Raw genomic sequence first — 26,885 nt, 5'->3', positions numbered from 1 at the left:
AGAAGAACTGTGCTCAGAACCAGGGGGATTGGGTATGCATATTCAAAGCTGCCAAACCCAGTCTCCCCTCTCACTCCCAGAACAATGGCAGATGGGCATTTATCCTCCACACAGGAGACTGGAAGCGCATTCTGCAGGGAATCTGAACAACCTAAGAAGACATTTAAAGATAGACAATAGAGGCTCCAAGACAAATAGCTATCTCACATCACCTACATCACAGCTTTTTTATTTGAACACCCTTAATCGTGCTTCAGAATTAAAAATTATCAGACCTCTGGGGTACATGGGTGGCTCAGTTGGTTAAGTACCTGGCTCTTGATTTTGGCTCAGGTCATTATGTCAGTGTGATGAGATTGAACCCTGTACCAGGCTCTATGCTGGATGTGGAGCCTGCTTGGGATTCTTTCTCTCTTCCCCTGGCCCTCTCTCCCTCTCTAAATAAATAAATAAATAAATAAATAAATAAATAAATAAATAATTTTTAAAAAGTATTACCAGACATCTAAGGATATAAGCCCTTGCATACATGTTGGAATAAAATACATAAAAAGAAAAAAAGCAACTTGAAGGAAACAATGAGGGCAGCCCCGGTGGCTCAGCGGTTTAGCGCCACCTTCAGCCCAGGGCGTGATCCTGGAGCCCCGGGATCAAGTCCCACGTCAGGCTCCCTGCATGGAGCCTGCTTCTCCCTCTGCCTGTGTCTCTGCCCCTCTCTCTTTCTGTGTGCCTCTCATGAATAAATAAATAAAATCATTAAAAAAAAAAAAAGAAGGAAACAATGATTAGGCTGCCAAGGAAAGAAACATTTAATTTGTGTCTGCAGAAGATAATAGAAAGTTTTCAATTAATAAAATAATAATAGGAAGGTCCAAAAAATAAAGACACAGAGAACAACAATAACAACAAATGTAAACATGGTTGTAGAAATGAAAACTCAATAGACAGACCAGAAGAGAAAGTAGAATAAATCTTGCAGAAAGAAAACAAAAAGAAAAAAACCATGAAAGGTAGGAGGGAAAGCATAAGCAGATTAAAAGACCAGTGCATGAGAAGTACCTCAAAGAGAAACTAGGGAGAACAATGATTTCCTCAGTGAAATAATTTAAGATTTCTGAAAATTTCAGGATATATATTTCCAATGTGAAAGGGCTTACCAAATGTCCAGTGACGAAAACAGACCCACACCAAGACACATCACAGAGATATTTTAGGACCTATGGGACAATGGAAAGATGATGCTATAAGTTTTTACAAAGGTGGAGGGGAAAAGATCACACACAAAGTAACAGGAATCCAAATAACTCCAAAGTTCTCAACAGCAACACAGGAAATTAGAAGAAAATGGAGAAATGCACTCAAAATTCTGAAGGGAAATTATTTCTAATATTAAATAACTAACTTCTCAACTAAATATGAGAGTAAAGATTTCTCAGAGAAAAACTTTACCCCCACTTCACACACATACACACACACACACACACACACACATGCACGTACACCTTTTCTAAAAGAGTTTCTAATGAATATGTGCAACCAAAACAAGGAGGTAAACCAAGAAAAAGGAAGATATGCTTTACAGGATAAAAGAGATCCAACACAGGAAAAAATACCAAGGCATTATCATATTTACCCAGGATGATGCATCAAGCATGGTGGCAACACATCTGGACTCATCTAGGCCTAGATCTCTTCTCTTCAGAAGAGATTTGAAAATACAATTGATATAATACCTAACACATATTAATGTATCAAGAAGATATTTCAACATCCAGTAGACATGTGTACACAGAAATAAATGTGTACATAGAAAACTAGGCAAATGAGAAAACAAGACAATTCTTAACTGAAGGAAAACTGTAAGTTGAGCAGTAAAGAAGTAATCATAGTTTTCTATATGACTCAACACCAAGTAGCCTGCAGAGTCATAAAAATGTAACCCTGAACGTTGAGTCAATCAAAATTACAATCAGTCTCATTCAGCAGGATGAATAGCTGAGAAGTGTTTATGACTGGGTTTGGTAAGAGTGGAAGAGACAAGATATCTAAATCCTCATCTTCATGATAGGAAGTCAATAGATTATATCTAAATCTGAAAAAAGTAATATCACAAGCTTTATACTTGGATATATCCAGGTAATAACAGAAGAAGTAGTGCTTTTCCCCCCTAATGCTGTGCCTTTTATCCCTGTAACTTTTTGATTCCATAACTGGAACCCTGTATCTCCCACTCCCCTTGACCAATTTTGCCCAACCTCCCACCCCCTTTCCTTTCTATCAGTTTGTCATCTATATCATTTGATTCTGCTTTTTGTTTATTTATTTTATTATTTTATTCCACTTATAAGTGGAATCATATGGAGTTTGTTTTTCTCAGTCTTATTTCACTTAGCAAAATACCTTCTAGATCCACTCATGTTGTCCCAAATGACACCATCTCATCCTTTTTTGTTACTGCGTACTATTCCAGCATATATACACTACATTTTCCCTATCCATTCATCTTTCGATCTAAGTGACCATCAATAATATCTTTAAAAGATCAAAAAAAAAAAGAAGTATCTTTAAAGGATCAAAGTAGATTAAATGCCTCTGGAAAAGGGGATATGGAGAAAAATGGTTAGAGACTATTTGTCTTTGCAAACTTTATGGAACTAGCTAATTGTTAAAATTTTGTGTACATTTCACTTTAATAAAAGTAACAAGCTCACGGAATTTGTAAGTTCATACAAAATAGTACAAAGAGCGGTGGTTTATGGTTAGAACCAGAGACCCAGATCTAAGTACAGGAGGCAGGATATGTTATGACTTACATGGGTCCTAGGCACTTCAGACTTTGTGGGCCCCTCCCACTATAATATGCATATTTAAAATTATTGTTTCATATAATTTAAAATACTTAAAAAGTTTTTTGTCTTCTTAGGCAAAATTCAATAAAATTTCACGGGGTCTTTAAAAATATCATTGACCCTAAGCACCAGGCCTCCTGGATAAATCCTCCCTGCAGGAAGAAGAAAGGAGGAAAACGCAGATTTCTGATTTCTCTCTAAGTAACAAAGCTCTTTTTGCTAGGAATCAAAATTTCTAGGTCAGAATGATGGCAAATTAGATGACTTCATAAACAATAAAGATTTATTTGCTGTGATCCCAATACTGTTAATACAAAACCATCTTACACAATGTTTTCTCTTAATTTTTCTAAACTTAATTCATAGCAATACCATCATGTTGAAACACTTAAACCCAGCAGCTTAAGGTAAATAAATCAGTATTGAATTTATATATATTTTCAATTTTCCATAGGGCTATTCTCAACTGAGTATAATTTAAAAGCTTTTTATGTCTCCAATTCTTTCTCCATTATTATAAAGTGAACCTGACATTTGCCTTTGAGTTACAATCTTTATATGTCCATATGAAGATTATGTCATATATTGTGATCAGCTTAATCATTCCCATTTCAACTGGTTAAACTGAGATCAACTCTTTGTTCCCAAAGATGGAGGTGAAAACTAAGAGAATTGCTTTAAAAATCTTTTCAAAAATACCTCTCAGCTGTACAACTTTATACATTTCTCTGAGTACTTTATCTTTTTTACTTGGATGTCTTTCTATCATTTCCATTTCAGCCTATCCAGAATGGAACTTCTGTTTAGTATTCTCTCCCTCTCTTGAGTTACTCACTCCATTCAATTGGTATAATTCTGGTCGCTCTACCTTGATACTAGCTTGAACTTAGTATTCTTGTTTCTCCTCCCTACTCTCAATATCTAATGGATTAGTAAGCTCTATTGACTTCCTCGAATTATTTCACACATTTGTATTACTCATTCTCAAACTGATTACCCCTTCTCTTTTCTGTACTGAAACTTCTGTCATGGCCTCCTAATTGGCCTCACTCATCCAATTCTTCCTCCTTCAATCCATCCTACACTTTTCCCTCACAGCAACTTGTTAGTTTGATAATGACGCTGTTCAAGAGTCTTCAACAGCTTGCAGTTGCCTACGGGATAAAATCAGTCATTTGTGTCTAGTAGCAAACTACTCTTGTTATTCTCAGACTTCTTTATCCACTTTTTGTCAAAAAGTCCTTTGTAGAACAACCCCCATGTCTTTGGTCACTCTGTTCGTTCTTTTGGAATGGCTTCTCATGGCTTCTCCTTCCCTTTTATCAATGTGGCTCAGTCCATCTCCTCTTGGAAGCTTTTCCTAAGTATTCATCCCATAATGATTGTGTTCTTTGGATTCTTAACATTTTGTCATCAGTATACCCATTTAAAACATATCATACACAGTTTTTTATGGTTAATTATAGCCTCTTATTTATGTACTTTGTTGCCTGAACAAATTAAAAGCTCCTTGAGGGTCTAAAATCTGTCTGATCCTAACATAGTGTTGATCACATGGTATGTGTCCATTCAATAATAGACTGATAAAGAGAAAATATTTTTTTTTAAAGAGAAAATATTTTTGGTTGACTTCTTCCATTTCCATGTAGAAACAGGGCATGGCAAAAATGTGAATGTATTCAATACCACTGAACTGTACACTTAAAAATGGTTAAGATGCAAATTTCATGTTATGTACATTTTATAATTAAAATTATATATACATATATATACATATACACCCCCAAAGTTCATGCTTTATATATCTTCAAATTATATCTGAAACTTGTAGTTTCTACTACTTAGTTTATCAAATATGAATGGTTTGGAAGAAAACACAGGATTCAAGTCCTAGCTCTATCAGAGATCACCAATGTAATGACTTGAGCACATTCCTAACTTTTTTTTTTTTTTTTTTTAAGATTGATTGATTCACTAAGAGACAGAGAGAGCATGAGCTGAGGGAGGGAGACGGGGAGAAGCAGACTCTCTGCTGAGCCTGGACCAGAGGTTCCATTCCAGGACCCTGAGATCGTGACCTGAGCCAAAGTCAGACGCTTAACTGACTGAGTGACCCAGGGACCCTGAGTTCTTAACTTTTTACGCCTCCATTGCCTGGTCTGTAAAATGAGTAAATGGGTTCACAAGATAATCTCCAAAGGCCCAGTTCTAGGAGTCCATGATTTTACATCTCTCTGGAGAGCACGCATCATCTCCAGAATTATGGAAGAAAATGGTCTATTTGGCTCTCTTCCCAGATTTGCAAACCAAACCATCCTAAGTGAGCATAACCCAGTCTACCCAAGCCCTGAGGATTCTAAAAACAGTTTGGGAAACTGAAACAGCTGTGGATTTGAAGAACTGTGCTTCTGCCCCACCCTAGCTGTGCCTCTTTTTTGGGAATTCCAGCCAGACTTGTACTCAACCTGCATCCTGTCCTAGCAGGACTCACTGTACCCGGGCTCACTGGGAAGGAATAAACCCCTCCTTTAGGTGTGGCCTCTCAGCAAGCCTCTAGCTCCAGCTCTCCAGGATGGGGGAAGAGGTGAGAAAAGGAGCCTTTTCTACCCTGAGATACAACATATCAGGGACAGCTTGAGGAAACAGGTCTCATTCATTAACTTAGCAAGATTTTTAAACACTTTATTAACTTCAAATTTTAAGTGGGGAGATTTCTTTTTGTTTCACAGTTACAAAATCATTTAAAATGCATATTTTTAAAACTTTCCCACTTTCTGGGAAAGGCTACCGCCGTTGATGGTTGTCCTTTGAAATTAATTATGGAAGCGGAGTTATTTCATTTGTTTGGGTTTTGTTTTGCAAAGTAATACTAGTAGGTTTTGTTTGAATTTGCAAAAACCTCTAATTCATCTTTTGGCTCAGGTTGGTCACAAGAATTACAAAGCTGTTAACCAAAAAGACAATAATATCAACAGTCTTTAAAAGTGCAAGCACCTTGTAAAATCCCAAAGGCTTAATTTTTACGTGCAAAGCTTGGGGCAAAAGGCAAGGGAGGGGGATTGTCATCTTAATTGTAGATCACCAGGCCACCCCTGCTTACCAAGAGTCCTGAACAAAAGGGAAAGCCAAATACTTTAAGCCTGAGGTCACCAGATTCTCAAGGAATCTTTGTTTAAAAAATAGAGAGGAGAAAAAAAGAGAATTTCTTGCTGTCATTATCTTAATAAGTATTTAACTATTGAGTGACTTACCAATTTCTCTACAGGACTTAAGGTTATATAATGACTAAATAAAACTGAAACTAGATGGCGAAAGTTGGACCAAATCAAAATTATAAGTTGGAAAATAAGGTCAGTAACAAAATTAGAACACAAAAACATATGAATAAATGTTGGCTCATTTCTTGGCATTGTGCCACAATTTTTGTGAATAACAATCCTTGTTTAATTATCACAAAATGTTATTATCAGGCCATTACTAGTAGAATCTTCCCTGAGAACTAGCCCCGAAAGTGGCTCAATCCAGCTGCACCAGAAACCTACATATTTTGCTTATCTTTCTTCGACTAATGGTATGGTTTGTTCAATATTAACTTGAGAGGCCATTGTATCAATGGTACCAAGATTCCCAGGGTTAACTTCTTTAAATTCTAGAAGTCCTCATTGTTCATTTTTCTGTCTTTGTGATTGATTAACTGTCTGGGGTTGGCGAGATGAATCATGTGGTTACTCTGGCATTTCCCTGGACTTGACCTCCTGCCTCTCCAGTGGTTACCTTGAGTAGCCAAGTGTTTGGATCCTGCCAAACAGAGATTTGGTGGTTATATTCATTTTTCCGGTTATGTTGGAAAAGAGGATTTTCTGTCAGTGCTTTTGTTTCTAATACCAGTTGTGGGGTTTTATGATTACACTGCAGTTTCTTCAAAAAATTTCAATATTACTATGATATTTTTTCAAAGAATTTCATAACCAACACATTTTTTAAATATTAAAGTTAATACTGATTTTTTTAAATCTAGAAGATTCTCCTAAAAAGGAAACTCAATCCCAGTTTATCGGTTTTTCTAAAAATTAAGTGTTTCTGTCTTTAACCAACACGTTCAGCCTGCAGGCTGGACTGGAGGTGGAAGAGGTCACAGAAGAATTCTTCCAAAGGAGAGAATATAAATGTTTCTACACTCCTTTGATGAGTCAGAAACAGAAAACTAGGGGCTGGGTGACAGCTCACACACAGAAGAAGTCTAGAAAAGAATGTTGCCCTCAGGCTAAATGATTTCAGAGCCATATTTCTCTCCTTAAAGTTGGCCTTTGGTAATAAATGTCAAGAGTGGAGGGTGGGAAGAGAGGGACAAAACAGAGATATGGGCTACTGTATTCCTTTTTGGACATTTTGTCCCATTGTAAGATTACATATCTTTATATATATTTTTTGAGGTATGCTTGACATACAAATAAAGCTGTACATATTTAAAGTACATATCTTGGTGAGTTTGAAAATAAGCATACACCTCTGAAACTGTCACTATAAACAATGCAATAACCATAACCATCACCTCTGAAAGTTCCACCCTCCTTTTTTTAAATTTTTTTTATCTTTTAATTTTTTTATTTTTTCCTCCTTTTTTTAAAAAGAAAATTTAACATAAGATCTACTCTCTTAAAGAGTTAAATATATAATACAGTCTTGTTAATTATATGCACTGTGCTATGCAGTGAATCTCTAGGACTTAGTCATCTTGTGTAACTGAAACTGTATGCCCTTTGACTATTTTCTCCCCAGTTCCCCCTCCCTGGGTATTCTTATTTTTAGTCAGCAAATAAAGCCATCATTAAGAGAAAGAGTTGAATTCTCTCCTTGTGAGGCTCATAGTAAACATTTCTTGCAAACTCAGAACTCTTAGGTAAAAATATTAATTTCTATTTATTTCATGACAATTTCAAATAATGAATTTCACATATTCCCAAATAAACAGAAGAAGCCATATATCATATATCTTAGCACTCTGAACATACGATGCGTTTCCATTCCCAGTTCTGCTAGTCACCAGCTGTGACTTCAGGAAAATATTTAATCTCTCAGTTTCCCCATCTATAAAATAGTGACAGAAATACTAATAATGCTTTTCAGGTGTTATGAAGGATCCAGTGAATACAATGCATAAGTGCATGTAGCATAGTTCTGAAAGCATGGCATTCCACAAATCATTATTATTCTTTAGATTTGCTTTAACAGTACCTGCTACATAGTCAGGAAAGTTTTGAATACTTTTCTTTGTTTTTATTATGAGACTGAGCTGAGGCCTTATAAAAATCTTACTTCTTTGCTAAACCTTACAAATAAGTGTGATATGTCTGTCTGCTGCCGCCGCAGCCGCCACCACCACTGCCGCTGCCGCTGCTACCACCACCGCCACCGTCACCCACGCTGCAACCATGCCACCCTACACCATCATCTACTTCCCTGTTCAAGGGTGCTGCGAGGCCATGCGCATGCTGCTGGCTGACCAGGGGCAGAGCTGGAAGGAAGAGGTGGTGACCATGGAGACCTGGATGAAGGGCTCACTCAAGGCCTCCTGTCTGTGTATGGGCAGCTCCCCAAGTTCCAGGACGGAGACCTCACCTGTACCAGTCCAATGTCATCCTGTGACACCTGGGCCTCTCCCTTGGGCTCTATGGGAAGGACCAGCAGGAGGCGGCCTTGCTGGATGTAGTGAACGATGGTGTGGAGGATCTCCTCATCTACACTAACTATGAGGCAGGAAAGGAGGAGTATGTGAAGGCACTACCAGGTTACCTGAAGCCTTTTGAAATGCTGTTGTTCCAGAATGAGGGGGGCCAGGTCTTCATCGTGGGTAACCAGGTCTCCTTTGCGGGCTACAACCTGCTGGACTTGCTGCTGATTCACCAGGTCCCGGCCCCCAGCTGCTGGACCCCTTCCTCCTGCTCTCGGCCTATGTGGCACAGCCTCAGCACCAGACTCAAGCTCAAGGCATTCCTGGTGTCCCCCGAGCTCGTGAACCGCCCCATCAATGGCAACGGGAAGCAGTGAGAGCTTGTAGCACCCTGAGCGGGAAGCTGGGGGGCTGCCTGACTTCCTTTCTCCTTGACCAATAAAATTTTCAAGTGAGAAAAAAAAAAAACAAATAAGTGTGATATATATTTTGCAGAGAAAGAAACTGAACCTTAGCACTACGGACTGAATGCTTATTTCCTCCCAAAATTCATATGTTGAAGACCTAACTCCCGAAGCAACAGTATTTAAAGACAGAACCTTTGAATATTGATGAGATTTAGAAGAAGCCAAGAAGATGAAGCCCACATGGTAGAATTAGGGCCATTCTAAGAAGAGAGGGAGACCAGTACCCTTTCTCTCTGTAATGTGAGGATACAGCGAGGAGATGGCTTTCTGCAAACCAGGAAGAGGCCTCTCCCCAGGAAGAAAACCCACTGGCACCTTCATCTTGGACTCCCGAGTCTTCAGGTCTGTGAGAAATAAATCTTGTTGAAGCCACCCAGTCTAGGGTATTTTGTTACAGCAGTCTGAGCTGACTAAGGCACTTAGCAAGGCTAAGTAAGGTCACCCAAGATCATACAGCTAGTAAGTAATTGCATCAGACTTTGGTTAAGTATTTGCTGCCAAAGCCTACACTTCTCCCACAAAACCCCACTGCCACCCAATGTGGAAGGAACACTACTTGGGTTTCTCCAGATAGAACGTTCCCCAGAGCCCACCTGAATCCAGCCAGTATACTTTGCTGTCTGTGTTACCACATGTAAGTCACTTGACTTTTCTGTTCCTTGCTTTCTTCACCTGCAAGGTGGGGATAATAGTAATAGTCTATCTCACAGCATTGTTGAGAGAATTTTATGGAAATAAATGAAATACTTAGAACAGTGGCTGGAGTATAGTAAATTTTATATTACTGTTATTATTACTAATTATATAACCCTGGGATTAATCCAGATTCATCTTTGGGACAAGGGAGGAAAGAGCAACAAATACTTTCTTTTCAGCGTAGATTGTGAGATTTATCTAGTACAATACTAGTGTATTACTTGTGGAATATTAACTTTGGTTAATATGGTTTCCTGAAATCATCCCGGAGGATTTTAGAGCAGAACCATACCGGTCACCGGCAGAATCACTAGCAGAGCTTTTCAAAAACAGATCACAATCCATACTCCCAGCCCTCACCCCACTCCTACCTCCTACCCCCGAGTCTGATTGCTAATCAGGTGGGTCAGAAATACTCACTTTTAACAAGTAGCCCACACGACTCAGCGACTCAGCGGCACAGCTTTCTATCCGAGCACATTTTAAAATGAGAAAAACCCAGAGAGGTTGCATGACTTTCCCAAAGTTCGGGACTCTTTCTACCACAGGGTGTTAACATTCACACCGATGTCCCGCCGGATTATCCCAGGTCTATCACCAGGACAGTATTTCACCCTTGCCAGCCAGAAGAATTAGACACTCACTAGAAATGCTGAACTAGTCTCACACATCCACACCCCTCCTCCTAAGTACCAGGGCTGTTAGAAAGCTGAGGGAAGGAGCAAGGCTTGTGTGGCAAGTGCCAGAGCTCACCTCCCCTCCTCTGTGAGCTAGAGTGACACACGTGGAGAAAAGGTAACTCACTTGAACGGGCTTGCATTCTTGGCCTGGCATAAATTCTATAGGATTCTGCACATAAACATGTCATTTATCTTCTATTTGGCTTAGCCTCGGTTTGAAAAATAATCCTAGGTTAGCCTTTTGAAAAGCATCTTATCTCTCTTTTGTATTCTTAACCAGACATGACCCTCTTTTTCTGTTGTTTTGGCCACTGCTGACACTGGGGTTGAGGCTGAACCCACCGATCCTGCAGAAGACCCAAGTTGTTCATTTACTTACTCTCCGATAAGAGTAAGTAACTCTTAACTGTGTACGGAGATCCACCAAATGGTTTTCATAGCAAAAATACTATTGACTTGTAAATGTAGCCTTAAAATCAGCAAAGGCTTTTTCTCTGAGAGCTCCCAGGTATTTCAAGAAATCTAAGACCGAAGGGGGAAAAAAAAAAGTCTCTTCAAGGCTCTCATGAAACCGATCTGTAGATACCGTCAAACAACTGCCTTCACCATTGTTTTAAAACATAGGAATGCAGCCTCTTTTTGAGGGTTGTTTCTAAGTATCTCCCAGGCAGGGATAGCTAATAAAATGGGAACAACTGGAGTCGCCAAGAGAAAACCAAGAGAATTGTTATAAATGTCTGGTCTTACCCAGTCAGCAGCTAAGCTGGAAATATGCCAGTTGCTAAGAAGGTTGCTTCTCCATTCCTAAAAAAGGAAGAAAAAAAAGAGTTATGGAGACTTGTTTCGAGTTCTTGATACAGATACTTTCTACATGAAATCTTTCCTTTGGATGGCCAGGAGCAGGGAGTTGGAGGAAAAACAGTCACTTTTTAACCTGTTGTTTTTTTTCTCCTGAAGCCCAGAGGAAAAAGAAATGTTCTCATAGTGAACATCTTGTACTTCCTTTATTATAACACTCATCAGTCTTATAATTGCTTGTTCAATATCTGTCCTCCAATTAGATTATAAATTCCATGAGAGTGACTATGGAATCTGCTACTGCGTCTCTGGTCTAAAGCCCTGTTCAATGCTCAATAAACATCTTTTGACCAAAATGCTTAATAAATCACATAGAAGCTACAGCCTTCAACAGGGGTGATTGGAACTAGTAAGATTTAAATTGCAGATGAACCCACTATGAGGAGTTGAAGTTGCTATATGTACCCAAGGTAGTAAAGTATATAGTGGATTTAATTGGATGAACAGGGTGAATTTTTAGTTTTGAAGACAAAAGCAGAGAAGAATCTTGCAATTGCATTGAACCTGGTGGGATGACATTGGTAATTATTAAGAATCAAAGAAAAAAATGCCAAATTTCTCCTAGGTTTGGCTGCTTTAAAATGTTTCATCTTGGGGTGCACAGGTGGCTCCGTTAGTTGAGCATCTGGCTCTTGATCTGAGCTCAGGTCTTGATCTCAAGGTCATGAGTTCGGGGGCCACCTCCCCCTGCCCGCCCCCCCGCATTGGGTTCCATGCTGGCTGTAGAGCCTACTTTAAAAAAAAAAGTTCCATTTATTATATAGCACATATTAGTGTTTTAGGTTCAGTTTGTTTTAACAAAGAGGAGTTTTAGATTTTTTTAAAGGCAATAGTGTAAAAGTAGTCACATCTGTGGTTTAAACTGTATAAATTCTACAGCACTATTACATCCTAAAGCCATCTGTGGTAGTGTAACATCATTGCTGGTTTTGTTGTTGATAAAGCTCTTGAAAAATAAACTTCAAAGTTAAACATATGAAATGTCTGCAATAATGTCATAAATGCTGTATGCTTTAAAAAATCAAGTGAACAATATCATCTCATTGATACAATCTTTTTTGATGGGATGAATATCTATCTGAAGACATGATGAAAGCCTAATTGAAAAATGGTTGAAAGTGTATCTCAGTTGAACTTCAATCCTTGGAGGTACTGCCTGTTCTGAAAAAAGCTAAGAGAAATGGACTCAGAATTCTAACAGCAGATCAGGATCAAAATTGGAGAGCTATGAACATGTAACATAAAGGAGACAAATATATTCGTAATAACTTTTTAGTTAAGAAATTTTGAATAGACTACACTTGGGGAAAAAATCACTTGTAGTAATAAATATCTAGGAATTTAAATATTTGACTGGTTTTTAGAAAATCTACAATTTGGCAGCTTTATTGAGGTATAATGACATACAATAAACAGCACATATGTAAAGTGTACAATTTGATGAGTTTTGACATATATTTAAATCTGTGAAACCATCACCACAATCAAGTAAAGCCATTAGTCTCAAAAGTTTCCTCATGACCCTTTATGTTCTTTCCCTCCTGTTCCTTCCCCTAAGCAAACTGATCTGTTTTCTTTTTTCTTTCTTTCTTTCTTTCTTTCTTTCTTTCTTTCTTTCTTTCTTTCAGTAAGCTCCATATGGGACTTGAACTGATGACCCTGAGATCAACTGTTGTATGCTCTACTAACTGAACCAGTCAGGCACTCATCTTTCTTTTTTTTTTTTTTTTTTTTTAATGATAGTCACAGAGAGAGAGAGAGAGAGAGAGGCAGAGACACAGGCAGAGGGAGAAGCAGGCTCCATGCACCGGGAGCCCGACGTGGGATTCGATCCCCGGTCTCCAGGATCGCGCCCTGAGCCAAAGGCAGGCGCCAAACCGCTGTGCCACCCAGGGATCCCTCATCTTTCTTTTCTTAATTAAAAAAAACTATTTTTAAATTGTGATAAAAGAAACACACAGCATAAAATTTATTATCTTAACGATATAACAAAGATCAAAGCAGAGATTAATGAAATTGAGAATAGAAAAAATCAGCAAAGCTATGAGTTGCTTTTTGAAAAGGTCAACAAAATTGAGAAATCCTTAGATTAAATTAACTAAGAAAAAAAGAGAAAAAAAACTGAACTAAAATCAGAAATGAAAGAGGGGGCATTTCTAGCAGTGCTACAGAATTAAAAAGGATTATAAGAGACTACTACAACCAATTATATGTCAACAAACAGAATAACTTAAAAGAAACGGAACAACTCCTAGAAGCAGACAACCTACAGAGACTGAATCACATAAAGAAAGAAAGTCTGAACAGACCATAACTCCTAAGAAGATTATATCAGTAAACAAAAACCTCCCAACAGATTCCTCTGGCTCATAGATGTCTGAGCTAGAGCATCAGGAAAAGACTAAAGATTAGATTGTAAGAAAATATAGAAGCCATGTTTCAAAGACCTGAATTACAAGTATTCATCAGTTTATAAGACATGAGTCTCAAATAGCTAGTAGTCTGGTTCTCAAAAGATCTCTAAATTGTGTGCAGTTACTTGAGAAAGTGGGTCAGGACTCTGTCATAATATAGGTGGAAGGGGAAAAAAATCAGCAACAATATTTTCTCTAGCAGCAAATAAGATGTGGCAATCAGAGGAAAGTGCGGTATACCAAATGGGCAATGTCAGTCAAAACACAGCATGGCACAGAATATCAGTATTACGGCCAGGCCTCAGAGACTTGGTGTACCAGTAGGTGAAAGGGCATCTTGAACTTATGTGGGATGGAAAGTAGATTCAAGTGAATGCACAGATAAAAATAATTCCAAGTGACAGGCAATGATCATTATAGCAGGTAACACATGTCTAGGTGACCAGACAAAAAAGAAGACATAGAATTGATTATGCCTCTTTAGCCATTGTTGGGTAGTCTCATTTCCAAATCATATATAGTCTCTATAGTTTCTAAGGACAAAGACTAAAATATATACACATCATAACAAAGTAGAGCCCAAGACCCGATGGTGTCACTGGAAAATTCTACCAAACATTTAAAGAAGAATTAACTCCAATCCTTCTCAAACTCTTGCAAAACACTGAAGAGGGAACTCTTCCAAATTCGTTCTATGAGTATTAGGTTGATACCAAAGCTAGATAAAGACACTACAAGGAAACTCCAAACCAATATTCCCAATGAATTCTATTGAAAAATCCTCAACAAAATACTAGCAAACGGAATTCAACAGAACATTGAAAGGATTGTACACCATGACCAAGTAGAATTTATTCCTAGAGGGTTCAACATATGGCAAACAAACATGCTCAATATCACTAATCATTAGAGAAATGCAAATTAAAACCACAATGAGATATCACCACATACTCATTAGGATGACTACTATAAAAGAAAGAAAGAAAGAAAGAAAGAAAGAAAGAAAGAAAGAAAGAAAGAAAGAAAGAAAGAAAGAAAGAAGAAGAAAGAAAGAAAGAAGAAAGAAAGAAAGAAAGAAAGAAAGAAAGAAAAGAAAGAAAAGAAAAGAAAAAAAGAAAAGAAAAGAAAAGAAAGAAGAAAGAAAATCAAACAAGTGTTGACAGAGGTGTGGAGAAGTTAGAGCATTGTTGGTGGGATTTTTAAATGTTGCAACCACCTTGGAATATAGTATGGCAGGTCCTCATACCATTTTAATTACTCATTTAATTAATACCTTAAGTTAACTACTAATTTAATTATTCATATTATTTTAATTTAAGTAGAACTACCATATGATTAGCAATCCCACTTCTAAATATATACCATAAAGAAATGAAAGAAGCACCATCTAAGAGATGTTTGTACATCCATGTTCACAGCGGTGCTATTCACAATAGCCAGAGGGGGAAGAAACACAAATGTCCATCGGCAGATGGCTGGATAAACAAAATGTGGTCTAAACATACAGAGGAATACTATACCACCTTAAAAAGAAATTGGGGCACCTGGGTGGTTCAGTTGGTTAAGAGTCTGCCTTCGGCTCAGGTCATGATCTTGGGGTACTGAGATGGAACCCTGCATTGGGCTCCCTGCTCAATGGAGAGTCTGCTTCTCCCTCTCCTCTCTGTTCCTCCCCTTTCCACTCCCTCACTTGTGCACTCATGCTCTGTCTCTGTCTCAAATAAATAAATAAAATCTTTAAAAAAGAAAAGGAAAGAAATCTTATCACATGCTACAATGTGGGTGAATCTTGAGGACATCATGCTAAGTGAAATTATCCAGTCACCAAAGGACAAATACTACATGATTTCACTTATATGAGTATCTAAAGTAGTCAGGAACATAGAGATAGAAAGTAGAATGCTGGTTGGCAGGGGCGACCTGAGGGGTGGGGTGGAGTGGTTGTTTAATGAGTATAGCATTTCAGTTCTGCAAAATGAAAAGATTCTGAGGATGTTTCACAATACTATGCACACAATTTCACAACAATGCAAATATACTTAACACTACTGAACTGTACACTTAAAAATGGTGAAGATAGTAAATTTTTTTTTACCATAGTAAAATAAATTCTATAAATACATAAATAAAGTTGACCATACCAAGCACTGAATGTAGAGGAACTGGAATTCTCATACATGGCTAGTGAGAATATCAAGTGGTACAACTCCTTTGGAAAGTTTCTTAAAAAAAAAAAAAAAAAAGAAAGTTTCTTAAATTCCTTTGGCAGTTGCTTAAAAATTGAATATGCTCCTGTTCCACACTAGGAAATTTACCCAAGGGAAATTAAAGACTTGCAGAAGAATATTCATAGTAGTTTTACTTGTAATAGTTAAAAGCTAGAAACAATCCAAATATGTTTCAACAGTGAATAATCAAATATCCATACAATGAAAATACTGCTTGTAAATAGGTATACATTTTAGATATTATTTATTGAGTTTTTATCATGTATCAAACACTATGTCCAATGCTTTAAACATGTAATCACAACTCTATGAGGTAGGAATCATCAGCCTATTTTTAAAAATATTTTATTTATTTATTAATGAGAACCACAGAGAGAAAGAAAGAGAGAGAGAGAGAGGCAGAGACACAGACAGAGGGAGAAGCAGGCTCCATGCAGGGAGCCTGACAAGGGACTCAATCCCAGGTCTCCAGGATCAGGCTCTGGACTAAACGTGGCACGCTAAACTGCTGAGCCACCTGGGCTGCCCTCATCAGCTTATTTTAAAGATGATGAAATGGAGTCCTGGAAAAGTTTGTAACACAGGATTACAAAGCCATGCTATGCCAAAGCCAGGACTTAAACTTAGGTCTAGAGAACCGTCAAAGATGGAATGCTTAGTGACTACACTGAATTTGTGAAATTCAGCAGGAGTAACACACTGATTAGCTGATAGTAAACATCTCAGTTAAAGAATTCTTTATGGAAAGAAAAAAATAAAAAGCTTTCTTTCTCTGGCTGCTCACCAGTGGTGCTGACATATTGTACAATGGTTCAGAAGGTAGGCTTTCAATGTAAATAGTCGATGTGTGAATTCCCATGGCTACCATTTCATAGTTGTGTGAGCTATTTCATCTCTCTGTTCCCTTATCTTTAGGATGAAGATAATAGAGTCTACCTCATTTCTTGCTTGTACTTAAAACAGTTCCTGGAATATTGTAAAACACCTATCTTTATTTAACTTCTTCAGTGTAACTGTGAATGCTTCCTATCTCTATTAAGAGGGATAAGATTTTAGAAAAACCAAAAAACACTTCATTCAACTTAATGTATTAAAAGTGATTCTGTTATAGGAACACCTGGGTGGCTCACGTCAGCTCAGGTTGTGATCCCAGGGTCCTGGGTTCAAGTCCCACATCAGGCTTCCCACGGGGAGCCTGTTTTCCCTCTGCCTATGTCTCTGCCTCTCTCTGTGTGTCTCTCTCTCATGAATAAATAAATAAAATCTTTTTTAAAAAGTGATTCTGTGTAATGCCCTGGGCTAGGCACTTTCGGGGAGCAAAGCTGAATCAGATGAGAGAGTCCCTGTCCTCAGGAATCCTGCAGTCTCTTAGGCAAAATTGGCTTCTTCAATATTCTTCACATTTACATGTCCATGCTTTACGCTTGTTTGGACTTTACATTTTTGACTTTGCAACATTCTAACCTATTTTGCATTATGATATACTCTGTATCGGCCATTTCCCATTTAGGGATTCCTAAATTACCAGCTCTACTTCTTTCTTGGTGGGAAAATTTCCTGATATTAATATTTCATTTCCTTTACTGCTGAAACTTAGTGAAACCCACTAAACTAAACCAATTTTGAAATAAAATTCAAATATTTTAAGTACCATCAAATGTAACCTCTAGGTATTTAACCTTATCCACAGAAATTGACCCACCCCTTTCATGAGAGGCAGAAGGAATCACAAGTTAGAGTAGCTTCAAGTAGACCAAGTTTTGGTACTAAGTAGATAACTTCATTTGCTTATGCTAAAAGTTAACTAATATTGATGTCAGATTGATGGAATCATTTGAAGATCAAAGCTAAATCCAGGTTCCATGTTAACATAATAAAATTTGTCTAAGTTGATCATGTGACCCCTCTATAACGTTGGTTTTAGGAGAAGACAACTAGAACAACTATGCCAGATTGTCTGGCTTAGGGGTCACCGTTGTGATAGATGCTATGTGGTAGAACTGTGTTGTAGGTTGAACTGAGTCCCTTAAAAGTTCATGCATTGAAATCCTAAGCCCCACTATCTCAAGATGTGCCCGTATTTGAAACAGGGATTGTTTGCATGTGCAATCAGTTAAGTTTAATCAAGGTCAGTAGGATGGGCCACTAATCCAATATGACTGGCATTCTTACAAAAAGGGGAAATTGGGGAACAGAGATTCACACACAGGGAAAACACCGCTCAGATTAGTTGGAGTTATGCTTCCATAAGCCAAGGAACTATGTCAGGTGGGAGAAAGACCCAGATCAAATACTCCCCAGGCACTTTCAGAGAGATTATAGTCCCATTGACCCCTTCATCTCAGACTTCTAGCCTCCATCTCAGACTGTCTAGCTGTGAGACAATAAATTTCTGTTGGTTGAGCCATTCAGTATCTGGTACTTTGTTACAGCATCCTAGCAAACTAATATAATTTGGGAGGGGAATTCTATTCTCTTTTTTTTCTCTCAGTGTTCCGCAAATGCTAGAGCTCTTCCGCAACTTGATTTTTTTGTTTGTTTGTTTAAGAATATAAAGACAAAGTAATCACTTCTCCCATGTTGCTTAAGATTTGCTACAGGAAATAAGACAGATCAACTGGGAGGGCATATTTGAATCTCAGCTCTGTCATTCATTTGTTGTGTGACTTTGGGCAGGTCATTTAGATTCTCCTGAGTTTCAGTTTCTTTATTATGACATGGTGATAATAGGATCACCTGCCACTGTTGTTGAATAATTTAGATAACGTATGTAAATTAATAGTGTGCTTTCAGGAAATGCAGCCACTATTATTACAAAACAACTACAATTTAAGGTAGAAAGATCAAGACAAAGTCAGGTGTAGCAGTTGCTTTGGGGGCTCAGAAGGGTGAAATCTCACATATGGCTGGGGAACCTGGATGAAGGGGGTGGCATTTAGGTTGGTTTTTAACTGGCTGATGGGACTCGTGAGAAGACATCCATGGTGAAATAAACAGCATGAACACACGCAATGCATCCCTAAAACACAGGCAAACGTTCAGCAAGTGGTATGGCTTAGATTGGAGGGTTGGATATGTATTTCAAATTAACTGTCTTCCTTAAAGAACATCTTTCACAACCTTGGCTTAAATGGTTTCCTACTTTGGCTTTACCCCTTTACATCATATCATCATATTTATTTCCTTTTAGCTTGTACCACAAGCTGTAATTCACCTATTTATTTATGTTGACTTATCTATTGTCTGTAAAGGTAGAGTCTATCTCTATTTTTAAGATCTATATCCCAAGGAAATGCTCAACAAACATATGTGGGAAGAAAGGAGGGAGGGGAGAGAAAGAGACAGATTGAAAGGGTGGGAGGAAAATGAATAGATGGAACAGTAGAGGAGTCCTAGTAGATCAGGTGAAGAGGTAGTTTGGAACTACAGCATGAAGTGGCTCTTGAAAGGGGAGGCTAAAGATCCCAATGCAGACCTCTGAATCAATCTTTTTCTATCTCTCTCTATATATATCTTTTAAATATTTATTTTTTAAAAAAAGAATTGGACACTTAACTGACTGAGCCACCTGGGTGCCCTTCTGTATCAATATCCTTTTTTTTTTTTTTTTTAAGATTTTATTTATTTATTTATTCATAGAGGACACACAGAGAGAGAGAGGCAGAGACATAGGCAGAAAAAGAAGCAGCTCCATGCAGGGAGCCCAATTTGGGACTCGATCCCAGGGCTCCAGGATCACCCCCTGAGCCGAAGGCAGGTGCTCAACCACTGAGCCACCCAGGTGTCCCAATATTTTTTTTTTAAGATTTTATTTATTTATTTGACAGAAAGTGAGAGACAGAGCATGAGTGGAGGGGGAGGGGCAGAGGCAGAAGGAGAAGCAGACTCCCTGCTGAGCAAGGAGCAAGATGTGGGGCTCCATCCCAGGACCCTGGGATCATGACCTGAGCAGAAGGCAGATGCTTAACAGCTGAACCACCCAGGTGTCGATGAATCAATATTCTTAGGGTAAAAATTTAGTATTTTATATATCTAACAGCCACCTCTGGTGAGTCTTATCTTCAGGCAAATTTGGGAAATACTTAGACCATGGCTCTCAAAATACAGTGCTTACACCAGCAGCAGCACCAGCATCCGGGACTTTGTCAAAGAGGCAACTTCTCAGTCCCCACTACAGACCTCCTGATTCCGAATCTGTATTTTAACAAGATCCCAGGATAACTGAAAAGCACTTAGAATTGAAATCCTGCCTCTTACTATATCATTTAGTCTAAATCTGTTTGGGCTGCTATAATAAAAATACTATAGCCTGAGTGGCTTAAACAACATGCACTTACTTCTTGTAGTTTCAGGGTCTGAAAAGGCCAAGATGGAGGTGTCGGCAGATTCACTATCTGGTTCACAGACAGTTGTCTTCTTGCTGTGTTTTCACATGGCAGAAGGGGAAAGGGAGCTCTCTGGGGCCTTTTCTATAAGGGTATTAATCCCATTCATGACCTACTTGCCTCCCCAAGACTTCACTTCCAAATATCATCACATCTGGGATTGAAGCTGAAACTTTGTCAGGTATTTCTGCTGTAAGTATCCTTGCTGTAAACATCTTCAATATAAGCATTTTCACTGCATAACTAATTGGCTATAAGGCAATTTTGCTGTAAATGATAAAAAAATAATAACTTACCGATATTATCGATTCTCCGTTAATGCAGAGATCCATTTTTATATTGTATTATATATATTATATAAATCTTGGCTTTCATAATGGTCTACACAGTAGCACAGAGTTTTAACCCCCATTTCCCATGGGATTTTGGAACATCTATGAATGGGCATGTAACAATACGTCAAAAACAAACAACAGTGTGAAAGGCTTTCATGGCTCAATACAAAGCACATCTACAAATATGCATGCTAGTATTTAGAGACTGATACCTCTCTTAACGAAGGAAGAAATTTGTGAGAAAAGAGAAAGTATGAGGCTGAACACAGATGAATCAACAAGAAAAAAAGTATAATGCTATGAATGAAAGATTTGGTTTTTTGGGGGGGGGGTTAAACTAAAGATTGAAGACAAGTAATTAGGTACAATTCACAAAATAAAATCAGTTATTTGGGCAGTATTGCCATGAATCTGTGCTATATATTTCGGATATATTCCAATGTTTTGCATTTTGCAATACAGTCTTTAAAATTTTGTCATTCATTTTTCATGTTTCATTATATCCTTTTTAATGAAAGTCCCTCTCTTATTTTGCATGATTTTGTCTTTTATGGCAAAGTTGCCTGACAACCAATTAGTTATGTAGCAAAAACATTTGAGGCAAAGATGCTTACGGCAAGACTACCCCAAACCAGTTTCAACATATAAATTTTAGGTGACACAGTCTATAGCACATTCTTCAATGTCCACTTGCTGCTTTGTTTCTTCCAGGTCTTAGTAGAGATTTGGGCTAAATGTACTTTGAAGTGATTGGAGTCTTAGAACAGAAATCCCAAATATAAATATTCCCACTCTATTTGGTGCCTATAGATAGATCTCAGCCTCAACCATGGGAGTTCCTTAAAATTGCAACACACAAGTAGCCTATTAAACAGCAGTTATTCTGGGACATTCCAGTCTGAAGCCAAAAATGACCTCCCACCCGGACTCAAAGAACTCAAATGAAAACACCAGTGACAGTAAATCACCACCATTAGAAAAAAAGACAATGCAGGGAAAATAGACAGAAATAAACTCGGAGAAATAATCTGTCCATTTACAAAAATCCTAAAGTCTGTGAGGAAGTTCTAAAAGAGTAGGGAACAGACCAAAATCCTTTAATGAATCATGGAATCTGTAAACTGGTATCAGATGTTCTCCAGTCATAGAGCCACAGGGAGTGCTAGCAACATTTGAAATTCTTCCAAATAAGGTAGCCCTGGCCAAAAGCTATTCTCTTAAAGACAACAATTTCCTCTTACCTGATTGTCTATATGATTTAGAATGAACTGTTGTCAGAACTGAAGTGCATTTATACACCTAAGACTAGAAGGATTGTGGAGGTTTCTTTAAACACACACACACACACACACACACACACACACACACACACCACATTTTTCCTGAGTCAGACTTTCCAGTGTATCAGTTGGAGAAAAGGGTAGTATAAATCCAAGAAGAGAAGTTGCCTGTGGTTTCCTTTGGTGGTCAGTGCTGCTCCTCTGTCATATGCATGAAAGGAGATGCCAAATATCCCACAAGAGAATTTTCCAGAAGGTGTAGAGATGGTCTTTACCCAGCCTCTGAGCTCTCAGACATACATATAAAAAGTAACTAACTACTTCAAGCTGAATTTTTGGATTCCAGAAACTTGAAGAATAAATAGTATAGAATTATAGATTCTTGGCAAAAACTCTTAGTAGAATGCTAACTGCAAGAGTTATTTGTGTGTCAATATATTCATCTCCTCCACTCCAAGAATGAGGGTGGCAGGCCACATGGACCAGCGTCAACTCCCCTGAGCTAGTCATCTCAGGTGGTGAGCAACTGACTAAGTTTACCCCAGTGTGCCACATAATATTGTTCTTTGTGTGTGATGAGTTGTAAAAAGACTGGGAAGCACTGGTGTGAATTACACCCAGGCTGTAGGCTTTCCAAATGTATGACTAGATTGATGATTTTAGGTGGCACACAGGCATGCCATTAAAAACACTAGATTGCTTAGTGAGAAAAAATTATCCTATTCAATTTTTGTTTAATCTTTCTGACTAGAGAAAGATAAATGATCAGTTTGGTTTTATCTTCAACTATTAATCTTCCATTTAACAAAGAGATCACAGATACAGAACTTTGGCTGTGCAAACTCTAGTTAGGATTTAATAACATCATTTTGTTTTTATTATATTTCCTTTTGGTCGCTGACTCTTTTTCATTTATTGTACTGATTTCAATTTTCATTCTAAAATAAACTTGTCTGGACAAGAAAAAAAATTGATGCAAAGAAAATATTGAACAAAGAATGGTACAAGTTGAACCTTTCCAATAGGGCAAAAATTGTGAAGAAGAACTTTACTCAAATGACTAAAGTTCCAAAAAAAAAAAAAAAAAAACACCATCCTGGGGTCACTTGAATTCACTCTCCAATATCTCTGATAAATAATTTAAAACCCTTCTAGATATAGCAAATATTATCAGTGCAATTCATTCCACTTACACACATTCAGCTGTTAAAATTTTAACACTTTGAGTTGAAATATGTTTCTCAGGACTTTCCTATCCATAATTCTAATTAAATATTTGAAGATATTTCCCTTTCTTTAGTTTATTCCCCATACTTTTAACATCCTTCTTCTCCTGCAACATGTACACACCAGACCTTCTTTCTTCAAGTCATACTCTTTCATTTCTTCCCCCTTGACACAGTTCTGGTCACACTCACCACCCACTCCCTGCACCCCCCCTTGCCGCCAGCAATTCTTCTCTGGGTTTGTTCTAAATTATTAGTGTCTCCCTTAAACTGAATCAATAAAAAGTTTGGTTGCATGCAGCAAAAATAGAAACCAAAACAAAACAAAAAACCCAGTTAGCTTAGTCAAAAAGACTTTATTGGCTCATGTAATTTTAAAAAATTCCAGATTAGGGGCACCTGGGTGACTCAGTGGTTGGGTGTCTGCCTTTGGCTCAGGTCCTGGGACGGAGTCCTGCATCAGGCTCCTCGCAGGGAGCCTGCTTCTCCCTCTGCCTATGTCTCTGCCTCCCTCTGTGTGTCTCTCATGAATAAATAAAATCTTAAATAAAAAAAAAAAGCTCTAGAGTTAGTTTCATTAAAGGCATGGTTTGAAACAGGGGCTCGCAGAAGATCACCAGAATCAGAATTCACTGTCTTTCACATTTCAAGGCCCCATTTCTCCAAGAAAGGAATCTAGGGAGTCTTTTCCCTCAGAATAGCAAAAAGGTTAAAAAGTACAGCCTTACATTTTTGTAATCTGAAGTCTAGTAGGGCAGAGTGGGAATCTTTCAGCAATCCAGAAAAGTCTCCTGGTATCTTAGTAGCTCTGAATGTGTTGCGTGCTTTCTTCTGAGGCAACCACTATCACCAAAAGAGTGTAATATACTACTCAGTCAGAAGTAAGAAATAAAGACAACTTTACTGGAAGTGCATGGCCTTAGATGAGGAAAAAGTTGATGTCTCAGAGGGAAACCAAACTGTATTTACTTGAAAAACTCATATTGTGTGTTCAGATATGAACTCAGTTCTCTGGGTAAGGTAAAACCAGTAAATACAGTAGGACAGTTGCCTCCTTTATTATGAACTTCAAATGTCAATATAGGAGTGAGTGAGAGAGTGTTTTTCATTCTGAAACAATACCAGGGTCTATGATTTCTCTGTGTTGGTGACCCATGCATGTTGGGAGAAAGAGAAAGCATGGTATCAATATAAGACAGTGTTCTTTGGTTTCCAGACCAAAGCATATAATTAACATGAGTGGTGAGAAGAACAAGAAGAAAAAGAAGAAGGGGGTGAGGGAGAGTATTCTAGTATTAGACACCCTGTGAGCAACCAGGTGTGGGGACTGACAGCAGGAGAGGTGAGAGAAAAACCATAGTAAGTGGTGACTATAACTCAAAAAACAGAGAAGAATTGCCAAGAACAAATTTCCCAATTTCAAAACTCAGTATGGAACTACAGTAATCAAGACAGTGTGTTATTAATATAAAAAACATATCAATTGATGGAACAGAATTTAGAGTCTAGAAATATTTATGGTCAAGTTCAAGTGATTTTTGGAAAAGAGTCAAGAAAATTCAATGTGAATTATCTTTTCCACAAATAGTCTTAGAATAATTCGATATTCACATGCAGAAAGATGAATTTAGAGCTTCACCTCACATTGTATACACAAAAATAATTCAAAGTAGATCACAGAGCAAGTTGTAAAAAGATGCTAAACTAGACTGCATCAAAATTAAAACCTTTTGTACTTCAAAAGATGCCATTAAAAAAATGAAAGGATAAGTGGTAGAGACTCTTTGTCAATCATATATCTGATAAAGGAGTAGTAGCTAGAATATATAAAGAACTCTTTCAAATCAATAATAAGACAAACAACTGGATTTTAAAAAGAGATAAAAGTGGTGCCTGGGTGGCTTAGTTGATTAAGCATCTGGCTTCAGCTTGGGTCATGATCCCAAGGTCCTGGGATAGAGTCCTGCATCAGGCTCCCTGCGTTGTGAGGAGCTTGCTTCTCTCTCTCCCTCTGTCTGCCACTCTCCCTGCTTGTGTTCTCTGTCTCTGTGTCTCTGTTTGTTAAATAAATGAATAAAATCTTTAAATAGAGAGAGAGAGAGAGAGAGAAAAGGCTTGATGAACATTTCACCAAAGAAGATATATCAGTAGCTTAAAAAGCACATGAAAAGATATCTAACATCATTAGTTATTAGGAAAATGCAAATTAATACCTATTAAAAGTGGCTATATTAAAAAAGTCAAACAATACCAAGTGTTAGCAATGATGTGAGCAAACTGGAAACTTTATATTTTGCTGGTGGGAATTCAAAATGGCATGATCACTTTAGAGAATTTGACAGACTCTTAAAATGTTAAACATAAATTTCCCATGTCGTGCAGCAATTTCACTTCTAGGTATCTACCCAAGAGAAATGAAAACATATGTCCTGCAAAGACTTGCACATAAATATTCACAGTACCGCCATCCATAATAAACAAAAAGTGGAAACCATTCAAACTTCCATCAAGCAGTGAAGGGATAAATAAAATGTGGCATATCCACACAATGGAAGCCTATTATGCAATAAAAAGGAACAAATTGCAAATACATGCTGCAATATCGATGAGCCTCAAAACCATTATGCTAAGTAACAAAAAGATCATATGATTCTATTTCTATGAAATGTCCAGATAGGCAAATCTATAGATTCAGAAAATAGATTAGTGGGTATTAGAACTGGAGGTCAGAATGGGAATTGTCTGCAAATGGGCACAAGGGATTGATTTGAACTGATGGAAATGTTCTAAAATTGGAATGTGATGATAGCTATACAGCTCCATATATTAACAATCATTGAATTGTACACTTAAAATAGGTGAATTTTATATGTAAATTATCTCTCAGTAGGTTAAATAAACAAATAAAACAATACTCAAAGCAACCCAGAAACAAATTTTATAGTAAAGAGAATATAATTATATTATATGTGATGAAACTATGAATGATGCATTTTCCAGGTTTTAAATCAGGAGAAAATTTGAAAAATTGTACCCTGAAAGGAATCAAACAACTTCACTATATGATGGAGCAGCAGAGAGTTATGTAAAGTCACCTTGACAAAAAGACAAAAGCGCTCTCGGGCCTGCAAGATTTGGCAGTAGCCTGATTACAGTTAATAACACATCTAAAGAAAGATGAATCAATCAGCAGAGAACATCGATCAATAAAGAAAGCAAAGAAAAAGGACAGTCACAGAGGCAAGTGTTGCAGGGCCTAACCAATACCATGCAGTGAGGCTGAAGGCTAGTCCCAGAGTGGGTGTGCACACGCCATGATAGAGATGGATGCTGTACATCTCACAGGACTTCAGAGCACTAGACAATTTAAGTTACAGTCTAATGGATTTGTCTTGTTTTAACTGCATGCTCACAATATAACATTTTTATAAATTTTTTCCCACTAATCTTGTGTACAGAGAAAGCCCATTCATATTGATAATGAATTCACATACATTTGGGTTATTTGGGTTATATGCTTTGGACTCCTAAGGTCTACTTTAGTGTGAGTCAGCTTGTCCAAGTAGAATCAACTTTAGAGTGGCAGCAAGAGGAAAATGATGTACCTGGAAAGCTGAGGAAGACTCTGGACTGTGGCAAATTCTTCAGGATAAAAGCCACCTCTTGGAAGCCAGCCAGTCAACTGACCTTGCTCAGTGACATCTCAACCTTGACAAGAGCTTCTCATTCAGCCTTCAATATCAAGAAATGCAAGACACAAGATATATTTAAATTATTGTATGTTCAGCATATTTTT

The 26,885-nt window shown here is 37.8% G+C and overlaps 2 pseudogenes; both read left to right on the top strand.

Annotated features, from left to right (window-relative positions):
• Positions 1 to 8,281: 8,281 nt before the first annotated feature.
• On the top strand, positions 8,282 to 8,897 carry LOC121485777 (annotated as a pseudogene).
• Positions 8,898 to 13,655: 4,758 nt separating this feature from the next.
• Positions 13,656 to 14,099, top strand: LOC121477801 (annotated as a pseudogene).
• The last annotated feature ends 12,786 nt before the right edge of the window (positions 14,100 to 26,885 follow it).

Source organism: Vulpes lagopus, chromosome 2 (assembly GCF_018345385.1).
Source record: "Vulpes lagopus strain Blue_001 chromosome 2, ASM1834538v1, whole genome shotgun sequence".
Classification (NCBI taxonomy): Eukaryota; Metazoa; Chordata; class Mammalia; order Carnivora; family Canidae; genus Vulpes; species Vulpes lagopus.
The sequence above is the reverse complement of the archived record's forward strand: the minus strand, read 5'-3'. Positions and strand labels throughout refer to the sequence as shown.